This window comes from Ostrea edulis, chromosome 3 (assembly GCF_947568905.1).
Source record: "Ostrea edulis chromosome 3, xbOstEdul1.1, whole genome shotgun sequence".
Classification (NCBI taxonomy): Eukaryota; Metazoa; Mollusca; class Bivalvia; order Ostreida; family Ostreidae; genus Ostrea; species Ostrea edulis.
Genome location: NC_079166.1, coordinates 36,641,819 through 36,647,090, shown reverse-complemented (window position 1 = coordinate 36,647,090; position 5,272 = coordinate 36,641,819). Strand labels below are relative to the sequence as shown.

General features: G+C 36.1%; 1 long non-coding RNA gene across 1 annotated transcript; it reads right to left on the bottom strand.

Annotated features, from left to right (window-relative positions):
* Nucleotides 1-216: 216 nt before the first annotated feature.
* Nucleotides 217-1,185, bottom strand: LOC125677009 (uncharacterized). The gene is made up of 3 exons (XR_007370893.2): nucleotides 930-1,185; nucleotides 663-828; nucleotides 217-320 (listed from the first exon to the last, which is right to left on the bottom strand). It is a non-coding gene; the product is annotated as an uncharacterized LOC125677009 (long non-coding RNA).
* Nucleotides 1,186-5,272: the final 4,087 nt, after the last annotated feature.

The following is a 5,272-nucleotide window of genomic DNA, read 5'->3' as shown; positions in this document are numbered from 1 at the left end:
AAGACCTCAACCATGCGCAGCTTTTTGTGCGCCGTAAATCGAAGGTTTTTATAAGGGGTGGCTCTGTAGCTCTCTGTTATGTCAAAATATTTTTTTCAGAGAGCTACAGGTTAGGTTGATTGAATTTTATATTATGGATTGGATTTTCAAAAAGAAGAAAGTATTTAGAATATTTTTTGATCTGTATCAAGTTAAAAACCTTGGTACAATTAAAATATATTTTACCAGACATTTTGATATAGCTGTTGAAGGATCAAATGTGTCAACAGCTTTTCATAACCATGATATCACTCAATGAAGCTGTGGACAGCCTTGCTCTCCTTTAAAAAAAAAAAAAGTTTACATGTATACCCCTGCGAAACGATGTTCTGGTGTTCTAGAACTGTCCCATTGAATCATCTTGATCTATTATCCTAGACCTATTCCAAAAGACAATTCTAGAATTTCTATAGAACTTTTCTGGGAGGTATGAATACATATTTACTATATACTGATAAATAGAATATTTGGTAAATTGAAATCTTACATCAAATAACTATTATCCTAGACCTATTTATAAAGGCACTTCTAGAATTTCTATAGAACTTTTCTGGGAGGTATGAATACATACTTATTATATCCTGATAAAGAGAATATTTGGTAAATTGAAATATCAAATATACCATTCTTGACAAGTTTTATATGAGAAAAGGATCTCTCATTGAATAAGGATGTGGGTGGAAGAGACAAAGATCAGATCCATCAAACTCAGCACTGATGACACTCCCTGGTCTTCCATGGCTTTTATGTATTGTTAATCCAAGTCTGAATCTCCAAGTATCACCATCTCTGTTAAGAATATGAATGATACTAGTGGTACAGTGTATAGCAACATGAAATTTATTAAAACTCAATTAATTTAAATGCCCGTGCTTAATACATGTCCATACCTTGTGTATAAAAGTGATTTCAGCTTGTGTCACTTATTAATCATTGAGTGATTATCAAAGTCTGTCAATCTCCGGATAATATGGATTTATCGCCATAATCTGAAAAGACATAACAACCTTATACATGTATACTCTGCATATCAGTATTTCATTACATATAAAAAAAAAAATCATGATAACCAACACTGAGTAATTTAAAACTTGCTACCTTTGTTACTTTATTTCAAGACAATAATCTTATAAAAGTATTAGTATATAAAAGTAAATTAGAAACAAAGGAGCTATTAGTTCACACAGAAATTGAAATAACCATGCAAATAACAAACCTAGAACCAAACTGAAAAAGTGTCTGTCTTTTTCCTCTCCCAACTACATACCGTAAGTTTTAAAGGATTGAAATGGTTTAAAGTAGGGATGTCAACGAATATTCGCATATGAAATTAAGATTCGAATATTCGGTTATACATGTATTCCTGGATCCAAAGCACTTTCTCTCTAAGGAACAAAAAAGTTGCCATGTACGAAATACAGTCCCGCATGGACGATATTCCTCTTAGTGACTATTCCTGTCCCTAACGATGATCTCAAACCACCAGCAAAACAGTCGAAAACCCAGCGGAATCGACTATCTAACTGAGTTCTCGCCCAAAAAGGAAAAACCAACAAGGAAGAATGAGCTTGAAAATTACTTAAGCGTGCGTATCCAACCAACGAGGATCCTCTGTTATGGTGACGCAAAAATGAAGATAAATATTCCGTTCTGTCTAAACTCGCCAAGAAATGTTTGTGTGTACCAGCGAAATCAGTTTCTTCTGAGAGAATTGTTTTTTTCGGCTAGGCTTCTCATTACGAAACCTTAGGAATAGATTGTCGAGTAAACTTGTTGAGAAAATAATCTTTCTAAACAGAACTAAATTTACCTGATCATTTAATTACTTGTGCGTGTCTGTCCAGGTAGTATTGTTGTGATTAAAGGGTTCAATTTCATAACAGATCTATTTAGCTGTTGATCTCGTATTTGTCATTTGCTATCTAATAATTACATAGGAAAACTAGTTAATGAGAGAAAAAGGTCAGGACCTATGGCCTATAAATGTGTTTGTTTAATCTTTCAATATGCGGTGTTCATTGACACGTGATTACGTCTGTAGGAGTTAACTTTCTTGCCGTAGGATCGATTGATCAATTGGAGCTTTAATCAAACTTCCCCTTTTATGTTTTATTTGCAATTTTTAACAGTCAATACATTTATACCAAGTGTTGAATATATATTGCAGTGTCTCCATAACGAAATCTAGAGGTTAAACTTTCACATGCCGATGCAGAATCTGTACTATGGTCAGGGCAATGCATCTGTATATCAGGACTTAATATTTATTTTGTACATGACCATTTTTTTTTAAATCGAATAATCGAATACTGTTATCGATTATGCGAATATGAATTATTGACAGTTTTAACATCCCTAGAGTAGACTTTAAAATTATTCATTTTGTATCTGTTCTTATAATTTCCGTGGGGATCAGGTTTAGAATAGGTCCTCAGTACCCCTTGCTTGTCGTAAGAGACGACTAAATGCCCGGGGCGGTCCTTCGGATGAGACCGCAGAAACCGAGGCCCCGTGTCATAGCAGGTGTGGCCGTAAGTGTCGAGCATATGCCTCACTTTTGCAATGGTGACGTCTCCATATAAGTGAAAGTTTCTCGAGAGGGGTGTTAAAAATATACAATCAATCTGATCTTGTAATAATACTAATACGTGTACATATACTACTGGTTTTCAGATTTTTTTCCGTTATGAATACAGGTATTGCCTTAAACTTTTGTCACAACCCCCTCTCATAAATTACATAATCAGTTCACATTTCAACTTGATTGGTGCACCGTGACCTACTTTATGGCTAAAAGTAGGTCAAAATAGTTTTCTGGACTTTTTCTCATCAAGGATACATGCATATATATTGCACTGAAGGTCTAACGGACTTATGTTATACCAATTGCGTTACTTTTGTTAACTTTGTGACCTTGAAGTTTGACCTGTTACCAAAAAGATCTGAACTATTTATGGCTAGCATTTCATATCAAACATTAAACCAATTGTATTATTTATCACGATTTTCCTCCAAGTTTTGTTTTTCACTTTAAATGATCAAAATCTATAGTCTAATATGTTTAGAAGGTTTCACAAAAAAATTAAGGTTATTCATTATGACAGAAGCTCATTATAGAGAGTTTATCATTTCTTTTGAAAACAAAGATTGAGGTGCCCGCACCTCAGATCTCCAGATTTTTCCCGCATTTAAAATATGGAAAAAATGCGGACGGGAGTATTGGGACTCTTTTTTTTCCGGATTTTACAAGAAAAAATGGGGAAAAGCAGAAAATTTCACTCCAATTTCCGTAAATAATTTTTCCGGATTTCCATATAATACAATTATGGAAATCTGGAGTCGGTACTTCACCATTTCCATATTTTGGATCTGCAAATACGGAGGTAGTTGATAAAATGAGGAAATACGGAAATCTGTATAGAAATGCGGAAATCTGTAACAAATGCGGACATTCGGAAAAAAGTAAACTATTGAATATTTAGTTGCAAAAATTTTATTGAAAGTAGACATTAACGGCAAACTGACAACTCAATTGTATGACAAACGGGATGATTTCAGCTTCTCCATCGTCAACTTCCCACATTTATGTAGCAATATTCCATTATCACCTGCATATGGTGTTTATATATCTCAACTGATTCGATATGCAAGAGCTTGTTCTGGGTATAGTCAGTTTTTAAATCGAGGTAAGCTACTGACAAACAAGTTGATGGTACAGGGATTTCAACAGTCTCGATTGAAGTCAGCATTTCGCAAATTCTATGGTCGTTATAACGATCTAGTTCGTCAATACAACCTCGCATTGGGTCAAATGCTGTCTGACGTGTTTCATACCGATTGTTAAGCCGTTCTTGGCACACTGATTTGACTGCGGATAACTCCGTTTACCTGATCAGGATATGGGGCTCACAGCGGGTGTGACCGGTCAACAGGGGATGCTTACTCCTCCTAGGCACCTGATCCCACCTCTGGTGTGTCCAGGGGTCCGTGTTTGCCCAACTATCTATTTTGTATTGCTTGTAGGAGTTATGAGATTGATCACTGTTCGTTATCTTCACCTTGCAACAAAACTTCATTTGAATAAATTGTCATAAATGATTACAAAACAAATATCAATTAATGTCAGTTACATCTGTCACACAGTACATAGACAATTATCCCCCCCCCCCTCCTGCAGAAGACTTAAGCTCTCTCCTAATTTAGCATTGATTATAGATCTTAGACTGTTTTCAATTTTTCTTCAACAAGATCTGAAAATAATTTGAAATAATTACTCAAAAAGTACTATTTTTTAAGCAGCTGCACCAATATGCTAACACACACTGGAAATGGATAATTGAAGATGCTCATTAGTGATAGTTGGGTATTTTAAAGAATGCTAAATTCAGAACAGCTTGCCATACAACACCTCCAGTTTCTGAGTATTCTCAATTGCCAGACGGGCATCTATACCTTTCGGCCCCTTTCCAGTCACAGACCGCCCCTCCAACTCACTCTTACTAAAAAGCACCAGCAGTAGGTGTTTGGAGGCTGTGGTGCATTTTGTACCTGTGGCGTGTAAGTGTTTGGAGGCTGTGGTGCATTTTGTACTTGTGGTTGCTGTTGCTGCGGAGCCTGTGATGTTGATGAGTGATAGTGATTAGGTAATTGCATTGGTTGTGATGCCAGGAATGGAACGCCCCTCTGTATATTAATTTTATAGATTTCAAGAAGGCCTTCGACAGCATCATTCAAGAGAAAATGTGGATGATACTAAAGCACTATGGCATACCAGAAACATTCATCAATATCATAAACATGTATGATGGAAGCAGATGCTGCGTGCTAGAAGATGGCAAAATATCGCACTGGTTCTAGGTAAAATCTGGGGTCAAACAAGGCTGTGTATTGTCAGGATTCCTTTTCATTATCATTGTTGACTGGATAATGAGAAATACAAACAACAGAAATCGAGGCATCAGATGGAAATTCACCAGCAGACTGGAAGATCTCGACTATGCTGATGACCTCGCCTTATTATCCAGCCGATTCGCTGATTTGCAAGAAAAGACTGAAAGACTGCACACAGTAGCCAAATACACCGGCCTAAACATCAATGCCAAGAAAACAATGACAATGAGAATGAACTGCAAAACCAATCAAAAAGTGAAAATCGATAACAAGTAAGTAGAAGACACCGATTCCTTCTTATACCTTGGAGCTACTATGGACAAAACTGGTGGCACCGAATTTG